Consider the following 12,488-nt stretch of genomic DNA (forward strand, 5'->3'; position numbering starts at 1 on the left):
GGAACTTGTTCCAAGACGTTATCATAAGACTGTGATTGGAACGAAGTGGGTCTACAGAAATAAAAGGAATGAAAGAGGAGTTGTGACCAGAAACAAAGCAAGATTAATAGCTCTTGGATACAGACAAAAAGATGGGATTGATTATGATGAAACCTTTGCTCCTGTGGCAAGATTGCAAGTCATCAGAATGTTCTTGGCTTATTCTGCTCACAAAGGCTTCAAGGTTTATCAAATGGATGTGAAGAGTGCTTTTCTGAATGGGAAACTGGAAGAAGAAGTCTATGTTGAACAACCTCCAGGTTTTGAAAGCTCAAAGTATCCTGACCATGTATTTAAGATTGACAAGGCTCTCTATGGTCTCAAACAAGCTCCAAGAACATGGTATGATACTATATCTAAATTTCTGTTAGAAAACAAGTTCAAAAGAGGTAATGTTGACAAGACTTTGTTTGTGAGAAAATACAATGGTGATATTCTGCTTGTTCAAATCTATGTAGATGATATAATATTTGGGTCTAGTAGTGAAATACTTTGCAAAAAGTTTTCTGAATTGATGTCTAAAATGTATGAAATGAGCATGATGGGTGAACTTAACTATTTTCTTGGTTTACAACTCAAACAGACTAAAAATGGTATTTTCATAAATCAAGGAAAATATGTTTAAGACTTATTGAACAAATTCGGTTTTAGTGATTGCTCACCTATGAAAACTCCTTTGGGAACTGGTGATAAGCTGTGTGAAGATAAAGGTAGGAAACCTACTGATATCACAACTTATAGGGGTATGATAGGTTCATTACTTTACTTAACTGCTAGTAGGCCTGATTTTATGTTTGCTACATATCTTTGTGCAAGATACCAAGCTAATCGTAAAGAATTACATCTTAAAGCTGTGAAGAGAGTCTTTAGATACCTTAAGGGAAGTCCCAATCTGGGTCTTTGGTATCCCAAAGACTCAGGATTTGATCTAATTGGCTATTCAGATTCTGCAGGCTGCAAGATTGATAGAAAAAGTACTTGAGGAACATGTCAATTGCTTGGCAATAGACTTGTAAGCTGTTCCAGCAAGAAGCAACATTCAGTTTCTATTTCCACTGCAGAAGCTGAGTATGTTTCTGAAGGAAGTTGTTGTTCACAAGTTTTGTGGATGCAATTTCAGCTTCAAGACTATGTTGTTACTGCCTTAAAGACTCCAATCTTTTGTGACAACACAAGTGCCATATCAATTTCCAACAATCCTGTACTTCATTCAAAGACTAAGCACATTTATATCAGATATCACTTTATCAGAGATCATGTATTGAAAAAAGATGTTGAACTCCATTTCATTCCAACGGATAATAAGTTAGCTAACTTGTTCACAAAGCCATTGGATGAAGACAGGTTCAATTATCTTATAAGTAAGCTTGGTATGCTAAATCTGTAAAAGGCAGTGAGATAACTAATGAGAAATCCAACCCCTTGAATGATATTCAAAGTTTTAAGGGCAAGCTGTGTTTGACCCAGACTACCTTCTTTTACTTGGTATATATCAAGTAAAAATGGGTAAGCTGAGTCTGACCCAACTTGGAAGTTGTTTTTGTTATTAAATATCTCAGTGCGTTTTGTTATTTAGATTATTTTATTTAGTTTACTTATTCATCTATTTTCAGAATAATGGGAGTGTGACACGTGTGGTGGTAACAAACTTTTACTACAAAAAGTGCACCCCACTAGTTGTTCTTTTCCAATCAAAATGTTTCTCTCTCTTCCCTCCAAACGGTTAATTTAAATTATATATATTTTAATTAAGTGTATATACTCAATTTAACCTAATACCCAAATCAATTGCATTTTCACTCTCATATTTCATCTCTTTGTTTATCTAATCTGTGTACTGTTCCATTGAATTTTTAATCTGTTAAAACCTTCTTTTGTATTTTTTATAATCAATAATCAATGGCATCATCATCATCTTCTACTACTCAATCTGCTAATAAATTAAACAATAATAATGATTCATCTTCATCGGAAACTGGAGTCCAATACCCAGCTCCAACAAGCGCAAATAAGCTTTCACCCTATGTGGTGGGAAGTGATGTGGTTGTGAGTCCGGCTGATTTTGATACTGGTAAAATCAAGATCGTCAATCTTGTCTGTGTCAATGTTCATCCACCTTCTTGGGTAGAAGGTTATGATTACATTGTTGCCTTTTTATGGCATCATCCTTTTGGCAAGATGCTGATTGAAAAGCCAAATGTGTTTCAAGATCCACTTTGTGAATTTTGGCCCAGCTGTGTGGTCAGACAGACGAAGAAGGGAGATGTTGCAATCCGAGGCACTATCCTTAATGGTAAGAAACAGGTATATATTACTTTCAAAATGCTTAGGTTTGCATTTGAACTGTCTTATATGCTTGAAGATGATTATGAAAATGGGCCACTCACACTGAAGCCAAAAGTATTTTGCCAATCTGTGGATATTCTGGTCCATTGGCTTCAGTGGTTAAAATGAAACATTTAACTGGCATTTGGAATTATCTCCTTAGCACTTTAAGCAAATCTTTACAAATGAAGGCAGGCAGTTTTGAGTAGCCTAATGTCTTAGAATTGCAACTTTTTCATTCAATGGTCATTATGACCAGAGTAGATTATGCAGGACTCATATTTAGAGACTTAGTTGGCCGAGTCAACAATAAGACTTATACCATACCTTATGCTAGAATTCTTGGGCTCATCATATAAGCAATTCTTGATAGTGACTTCAGTTTGGCAACTGGCCAGACTTTGAAATTAAAAGGCCATTAACTCTAATATTTTCAATAGTCCCAAGGTAACTGCCCAGGGTCTAACCCAAGCAATGCAGATTTACCTTGATTTTTGAAGAAGAAGAGAAAGGGAACAACAAGCATTAGAGGAAGCTGTCTCTCCTTCGACGCAATCTGGGTACAACATTCAATCTGCCAATCAGGAGAGTCAAGGTACATATGCTTCTAGATCCTTAAACTCTTCCAAATCTACTTCTTCTTCTTCAAAAGAGGGTGAAAGGTTAGCCACAACATCAGCCACCCTAGCCATACCCTCATCCACCTTTTCTCAATCTGCCTCTAAAAGATCCATTGTTGAGAACTTAGTACCTCACAATGCTAAAAAGAAAAGAACAAAGAAATTTGTATCAGCTTTTAGGGTTGACAAATCAACAATTATCAGAATTAAAGTCCCCCAAGGTGCATTGGAAGTTGTGGAACGTTCCTAAGCTGACTCTGCCACCCAAGCTGATAAGCCAAAATCACCACACCCATCTGCACTCTCCCAAAAGAGTATAGACGAGTTAAAGGGAACAACGACTTCTACCCAACCCTCCAAATAGGGTGAAGGTATTGAAACAAAGGTCTCCTCCCAAGGTCATACCGTGAGTCCACCAATCTCACCATCATCAGCCTTCCAAAAGGTTGATGATATCAATAAAGGGACAACCGTGGATCCAGCCCAGATCCAACAAGAGTCAGAGTCTATGCACTTCAATCCTAAGGATGATTAGCCAAGGTGAACGCCAAGGTGACACTGCTTGTATTCCCTAGGTTGGTGAGACTTCTTCTCTCTTATACTCTGAGTCTGCACAGGCTGCCAATGTCTCTTTTAGATCACAAGGAGAGATACATGCCTCAATAATTCTCCCTGAGGATACCCTGGTGCAATAACACACCTAGGTTGAAGGGCAAACAATTTCATAAGATATTACACCTGCAGGGTCTGTGTCTGCATCTGTCCTTGGACATAGGCATCCTATAGGTTACATGGCTCTCTTTAGGGAGGACATGCTAGCCCCTTGTGCAGCAAAGGGAACCATTGATGGTCCTCAGGATGTCAATGAGAATATAGTCACTATCTCCAGGAGTGACTTTTCATTCGATGATGTGCTTGCCCATTCATCCTCAAGGGATGCTCTAATGGAAGATGCCAGTTGAGAAGTTGACCAAAATCAAGATCAATATATTCCCACTGGCCCACAATCTGAATTACAAGTCAATCCTTTTCAGATTGTTCAGCGCATCATCTCCTTTGACAAATCTGTTCATGAGACTCACTCTCATGAGAAAATTCACCAAAATTCCCTTAGCTTCCACCCCCTTTGATATGAGCCCAATGACCCTGATGTTAAGGATTGCAGGCTGTTCTTTCCAGAGTCAATGACCTTTAAGCCAACTGCAAGTTCTACCCAAGCTTCCATCATATCATTTTTAGATGTAGTAAATAAGCTCACTGAGTTCACTTCAACCTATAAGGTTGATAGCTCAAAGTTGGTTGAAGGCTTGGTCAAGATCCAAAAGGATCAGGAATTGACGGAAAAGAAGGTGGAACAGATGTGCCAAGATCACAAGAAATTGGAAGAAACTGTGATAAATGCACTTGATCTTATGGAGAAAAAGCAAAGCAAGCTGACATAGTCTCTTGATTGTCTCACCAAAGCAATCAATGAACAAAATGAAATCACCAAGAGCACTCTGGGTCAGATATAAAAGTCAGCCAACAAATTCACAAGAGATGTCACCATTGAGCTCAAAAATTTAAATAAGTCACAAGCTGACTTCAAGAATGAAGTGGTGGAGATCTCTAAGAGTGTTAGAACTAATCCGGGGCTCCTTCATGATGATAATGTTGATCTTCACAGAACATGTGCTGCCAATAACTTCAGACTTAACATGCTTAACACTAGATTAAGAGCAGTATTTGCAACTCAAGTCAGCTCCTTCCCTGGTGATGATGACAAAAAGGGGGAGAAGGTGACTAAGATAATTGAGGCTGAAATAGAAAAAGCAGGACAAGGAAGTTGATTAATACTTGGCTAGACTGAAAGTGAAGCAGGACAAGGCTATAGCTGAGAGGGAAGCCCTTGATATAAGAATGGTTGTCTTTGGCTCTGAAAGACAAGCTGAGTTCGGTGGTGAAAAGGATAAGGATGTGAATGAAGAGACTGAAAAGATGGATGATACAATTGAGGGGGAGGCTGGTGGTGTAATGAAGGATGTTGGAGAGATAAGGAAGGAAGTTAGTGTTGAAGAAATTGTAGACAAAGGAAAGACTACCCAATCTGTCCCTGCACAAGCTGATCCAGCCCCAAAGGAAGTTGTTGCTGATTCATCTTCAAGTGAAGACACCACCACTTTGGGTCAATTTATGATGAAGAAAAGACAAACCGGTGAAGGCTCAAGTGGTGTAAAAGTCCTAACTGAGCAAGAAAAAGACTGGGAGCTTGCTGTAGAGAAAGCTGTAGAAATGAATGTATCTGTCAAGGCAGCTTACAAGATGATTGGGGAAGATAGACTTGAAAGATTGAAATTGTTTATATATAAATAAGTGAATCTCAGGTGTTTAACTAGATCCATGTGTGTTCAATTGTGTTTTGAACCAAACGTTGCAGTTTCGAGTTGTTTTGATGATCAAAAAGAGGGATTCATTTATGCAATTGATTAAAGGATTAATTGATGTATTCAAATTCTTAATTGTGACCTATTTGATGTCAATTTAATGGGTGCAACTCGTGGCGGAGGTTTGGGATCCGTTTGGAAGGTGAATAAAGAGAAACGAAGTTGGTTTTGCTGGCTGACATCCGAGGTGCGATGCACCTGGGCCTTGGTGCGGTGCACCTAGTGCTGGGCTGAAGTCACTGGTTGTTTGGTGCGATGCATAGATGGGGAGTGCGGCACACTTGGAGGTCTGGTGGTCGTTTAGGCTTGTTTTAGTGTTCATTTGACCCATAGACCTTAGGTATAAGGTATGTTGATGTTTAGGGAACTTGGAGATGTTCTTTAAGATCCCTTTTATGTTACATGTCGATTATATGAATGTGATAGGTAGTTGGGAACTCTTTAAAGATACGTTAAAGTTGCTTGTTGATCGTTGTGCTAGTCGTCAAGTAAGATACATGACTTTTCTCACGCTGGAGGCGCAACAAAATGTGGTTTTCTATAATGAACCTCTTAATCGGATTATCTTATGTGTGTTGGGTTTTCCAGGTTTTGCGAGAGGTTATGTGGGAATATATGCATGTTGAAATGATTTATGTTGATATGATGACGTTTAAATTAGTAGTATATATACGCATATGAAGTATGATGCTTATAATGACGTTGCTATGATATGTTTAAGATATGTGTTGTTGATAATGTTATTAATATGCCTTAATGTTGATATGTGATTGCTTATATGTAGGACTTAAGTATGATATGTCTAGTTCACTAGATACACGTGGGAATTGCTATGAGTTAGGTAGATGTGGGACTTAAGTAGATGTGGGATTAGTTAGGTAATGAATATACCTAATGTTAAAGAAAAATGTAAAATATGGGAAATCGTTCTAGCCTTAGTGTTAGTGCGTAAAAGTAAGAAAGATATAAAATACGTGGCAAATTCTATAGCTAAATACGTGAGATTGATGTGGGAATTGTTAAGCTTAACCCGTGCTGGTTGAAAAGCTAGTGCGTACGTGGTCGCTTGAGTGGCTACTTGCGGCATATCTACATGGGACTAGTATTTCCGGGTGGAGTGACTAACCACCAATGTTAAAAGCATGACGGGATACTATGGAAATGGCATTGCCTTTCCAAAAAGTTAAGACGTGGGAAATCGTGCTAGTTGTAAAGCTAGTGCATAATATGTACAGATGTAAGACGTGAGAATACGTTGATTAAGATAAATATATGAATATGTGAGAAAGATGTACAAGTAATTTAAGACATGAGATTACAATGTGACATGGGATTTAATAAGATATGTTGAGACGTGTGATAAGAACGATGCATAGGCATAATTAGGAGTATATATCCTACATGTGCTATACATATATGTGCGATATGTTTATGTGTGATATCTAAGACGTGAGATGAAGTTGATTAAGCTGATTAAGTTGATACTAAGATACGTGTGAAAGAAGTATATGTGTTTTACGTTGTGAGATCACAATGTTCCATGAGAATATGTGCTAATATGAATCTATTGATATGATATAAGGTATTGATTAAGATGTAGGTATATGATGATATGATGTATATGTTGATATGAAATGAAATGTGATAGAATGTGGGAAAATGGAAGTACGGGTTGATCTATGATTGTTGTGGAAGATATGTAATGTGGTTATGTTTCGATAAGTAAAATATGATAAAATTTTATGAAAGTAAAATGAAGAACATTTTATTAAATGTGTGTATCTTACTTAGCTAACAGTTGCTTTTATAAAAATGTTGTGTCCTTCAGGATAAGCAGGTATAAGTTAGTGAAGTGCGTGGATCGTGAGATGGGTAGAAGAATAAAGAAAGATTAGCATTAGTTTCCTGATGCTTAGACTTCCTTGTTAGCCATTAGTTGGCTACTTATGTTTTATGTATTGATTTATAGCATCTATGTTGGTGTCATAACTTGGATTTATCATTTATTGTTGTGGCAATACGATTTAGTAATACCATTTTTATGAAAGGTACCATCCGGTTATGAATGGGGCAGTTTTATATGTACGTTTTCCGCAAAGCTTGAACACCGTTAGGCAAAGTTATTTGAAATCCAGGTTTTAAAATGATGGGTGTTACAAGTTGGTATCGGTGCAATGATTTAACTGAACCAATGACAGGCCAAAAGCCTTAGGTTTTAACTTAAACCGTTAGGAACCAATTAGGCTTAAGTAGGAATGCTTTAGCCTTTTGATATGATGCTTTTAGGACGGGTTGGGACGAGTGAGAGTGTAAGGTCAAGGTATTATAAGTTGTTTGTGAATTATGCATAAAGTAGGTTGATTTGCCTTAATTTCTTTACCTCTTGTTGAACCCGTTGCTAAATATTGATGCTAAATGGTAAGACGATATGTTAGCAAAGAATTATGTTGAATATGCGTGTAGTATTATTAAAGGTTGAAATTTGATGATGTCTTATGTGACAAAGAGCTCGGAGTTACACGAATAAACGGATTGTCATGAATATAGTGATATGCTATGTGGTATTACATCCTTACGTGATATATGTGATGCAAGTTGTAGTAGTTCAAAGTGAGAAGTGTTTGTTTAACTAAATTATGCTGGTAGCCTTTAATCCTCTATTTTTCTCGATTTATCCATTGCAAGATTATGATGATAACGTGATATCAATTAAGATTTGTTTATGCTAGATGTTATGTACGTAAGGAAATATACATTGATGGAATAGGTGGTCACCTATAACAAGGGTGCAAGATATTGTGATACACGAATATGGTATGCGACGTAAGTAGTACATATTGTTTCATTTTGTGCTATATGTGTATGCGAAATGTGTGATTATTGTGTGTTTCGTATTTAGTATAATTATGTCGTGTTGGATTGTAAAAGAAATGTTGAACGTTATGATGTGTGATTATAGTTAAAGGTACACGTGTGGGGAATGATATAGTTAGAATTATGGTCCGGAACATAATTGTAAATGTATCATGATGCTGGCGTGTTCATTTAACGGTATTCACATTGATTAATGTAAGACATCAAAGGAAGGAGATGAAAAGGAATTGGTTGGAAGTTCGGTTGAGTTTTAAGTGGTAAATGTGGTAAAATGTTCATCTATACTTAAATTGTGTGTGTGTGGAAAGTGGTAAGAAGTGAAATGGAGGTGCTGATATTGTGAAATGATTCTGAGGACAGAATCCTTTTAAGGAGGGAATTATTGTAACATCCCAAAACTTTTTTACATTGACCGTTAACTTGCCGTTAGCGACCGCTAGTTACTATGTGTTTTATATGTGCTTACGTGAATTAAATGATTCACGTGAGATATGTGTTAAAGTGCTTTAAAGTAATGAAATTAATATTGATAATGATTAATAAAGTCAATTAGTGTTCCCGATAAGATATAAGAGTCGATAAGTCCTCCAGTAGGCGTTAAACGAGCCGTTAAGTGACGAAACGAGTTGTAACGAAGTGCGAGGGCCTAGATGTAAAGTTTTGAAAGTTGTTCCAGCATATATAAGGCATAAGGGACGACCATAAGGCTGAGAAATCAGATCTAAACCCTAGAAAACTCTTACACACAAAACCCTAGGTTAATTCTTCAATAACCAGTCGATTTCGGGGGATTTCGGAAGGGTTTTTGCTTGGTTTTCAATCCGTTGATCAACCCTACAGGTATTGCATCATCAATTGATTGTTGATTAAGTTTTAAAGTAGGTTTTGTCCCTGTAGATTGGCCCATGAGGGCTGGGGTTGTTGGAAGTTGATGTTTTCGGTTAAAAACGACGTTTTCGTGAGTAAAATCGCTAATAGAGTTGTTTAACTATGTCAAGATGCAAACTTTAATGTTGAATAATGTTTTTTATATGTAAATAAGTGAATCTCAGGTGTTTAATTAGATCCATGTGTGTTCAATTGTGTTTTGAACCAAACGTTGCGGTTTTGAGTCGTTTTAATGATCAAAAAGAGGGATCCATTTATGCAGTTGAGTCAAGGATTAAATGATGTTTTCAAATGCTTAATTGTGGCCTATTTGATGTCAATTTAATGGGTGTAAGTTGTGGCGGAGGTTTGGGATCCATAGACCTTAGGTGTAAGTTATGTTGATGTTTAGGGAACTTGGAGATGTTCTTTAAGATCCCGTTTATGTTACGTATCGATTATATGTATGTGATAGGTAGTTGGGAACTCATGAAAGATACATTAAAATTGCTTGTTGATCGTTGTGCTCGTCGTCAGGTAAGATACATGACTTTTTTCACACTGGAGGCACAACAAAATATGGTTTTCTATAATTAATCTCTTAATCGGATTATCTTATGTGTGTTGGGTTTTCAGGGTTTTGCAGGAGGTTATGTGGGAATATATGCATGTTGAAATGATTTATGTTGATATGATGATGTTTAAAGTAGAAGTATATATGTGCATATGAAGTATGATGCTTATAATGACGTTGCTATGATATGTTTAAGATATGTGTTGTTGATAATGTCATTGATATGCCTTAATGTTGATATGTGATTGCTTATATGTGGGACTTAAGTATGATATGTCTAGTTCACTAGATACACGTGGGAATTGCTATGAGTTGTGCATGTTGCTGATTAAGTTGTTAATAAGTGTTCTGAAGCCGTGGAAATATTTGAAGTTCAGCGAAAATACTTGTACAGAAATTCTGAAGCCGATTCAGAATTAGTTCTCTGAAGCTTCACATCAGATCAAGATCAGCCCAAACAGAAGACATTCATTCTAAAGGCGAAGACTGAACTCTGAAGAAGAGAATCTTCTGTGTTAGGTCCAGTTTTAGCAAAACTGGCCAGTCTCCAGTTGCATCTGGAGACCTAAGGATTTGTCCAGAAATTTAAGAGGTCCAGTTGCAATGTACAGTTTATGCAACTACTGACCTCCTCCTGTTGAAGATCTGACCCAAACCTGAAGATGGTCAAGTTGATGTCGAAGACATCAAATGGAAGAAAGAGATTGATCATGGCAGCGAAGCCCAGTGGCAATCTGAATAGATCAAGACTGGAGAACATCAGTCTAAAGCACTTACAAAGCTTTACACTAATTACGATGAAAAGGCCTTATTGCTTTATGTACTATTACTCGGATAATAGATATTATCCTAGTATAAAGTACAAAGCAGGTTGGATAAAGTATTCACTCTGACATACTTTATTTAGTATTTTCAAGGAAAAGTCTATACATCCTTAAATGCTCTCAGCCATATTTGTACAGCAAAGTTGACATTCCCAATGTCAATCTTTGCCTATAAATAGAGGCCATTGCACAACACAAAATACTAATCTTTGCAATTACACTCTGGAATACTTTGGTGTGCTTGTGCAATATTCTCTCAATCGCAAAAAGGAACATTTCACAACTCTAAGTGTTTCGATTGATAAGAGGATTTCTAAGTTATAGATCAATTGTATTTCATAGATTGTTAGGATATTTACATACTTCTAATATCTTGGTTTCGCATAAACCTTTGTATTTTGTTTATATTCAGCAAATAAAATACATATGAAAAATACATATTGTCTCACCATTTACTTTACTTGTTAAGTTATTTATTGCATTGTCTCTACTTATTTACATTGTCACCTTAATAAGTAAACTATCCAGACAACCTGGTATACTGTTCACCTCAACTGGTCGAGTCCAGATCTGGTGAACGTATTGCAAAAAAACTCCACTATTGACATAGAGGTGTCTCTAGTAGAGTACCATCTCTTGAGTTGGGACTTATATTCTGAGAAGCAGAACTCTGAGAAGATTCTATCTGATTGAATATCTGAAGTTGCTCAGTTTAAAGTAAATGGTTGAGCATCAAACAAGGTTCTATCTGAGAAAATTCTATCGGATTGAACATCACTTTGACTGATTACTAGGAAGCCTTTTTACTTTACCATGCTTTATCCAGACAATAACATTGTCTCTGGAAAGCTTTTTGGTTAAGTTAAATGGTTGGGAATAAAGTGTGAAATGTCATATCAAATGACTTTCACACTTAACCTTAACACACACTTTTAAGGAATAAATTTGAAATCCTTAAAGTATATCCTAACCACGTATTGTACGGACAAGTCCACATCAGCTTGGACTTTGTCTATAAATACAAGGCTTCTCACAAATTGCAAGTGGCTCAAAACTTTAGCATTGCAACTTTTGAGATATACTCTAAGTAATTTTTACGAGTATTTCCAAGTTATTAGATCACTTGTATTTCAAGGTTGTTTAGATAATTTTCACAAGTGTGATTATCTTTGTTCCGCAACAACCTTTGTATTTTGTTTATATTATTGAATAAAATACATTGAAAAATAAATCGTGTCTCAATTGCCTAAATACTTGATTATACATATTACTTATATAGTTTCAGCACTTTGTTTCTTGCATTTACTTTCTGTTGATATCCATATATGGATCGTATTCTGAACTAGTCATTCTTCTAGTTCAGAATTACTTGCCAGTCGAGTTTACTTGATATACTTGTCTCATTTATTTTTGTACTCGATATTCATCTTGTTGTAGGGACTCACATTTGGTATCAGAGCCTCAAGGTTAAATTTAAAAATTTTACAACCTTTTGATCCTACAAGATATCTGGCACCGAAAAAACTAATCCTAATGTTAATGTTAGTACTAATAATCCACCACCACCTCCAATCAACAACAATATACCTTTGCATAATGTCCATGTACATTTTCCAACCAATCTTGTTCCTAAATTTGACGAGAATAGTGACACATTTATTACATGGAAGGAACGTATGCTTAAGTATACTGCTGGTGTTGAAAGACATTTGACTACCATTCTCTTGGAAGGTCCTTATATACCCATGAATACTTCTACTGTTGTCAGAAACCCCGATGGGACTCCTAAGATGACACCTAAGGAGAAGGATCATTGGTCTGAGCAGGATCATAGGCTGGCAGATCTTGATTCTAAGCTTCAGAATATGATTCTCTTTGCAGTTTCTGAGAACTTAAAACCTACACTTGTACTTCTTGAAAACTTTAAATTAATGTGGTAGGA

The sequence above is a fragment of the Erigeron canadensis genome, chromosome 3, assembly GCF_010389155.1.
Source record: "Erigeron canadensis isolate Cc75 chromosome 3, C_canadensis_v1, whole genome shotgun sequence".
NCBI classification, from domain to species: domain Eukaryota; kingdom Viridiplantae; phylum Streptophyta; class Magnoliopsida; order Asterales; family Asteraceae; genus Erigeron; species Erigeron canadensis.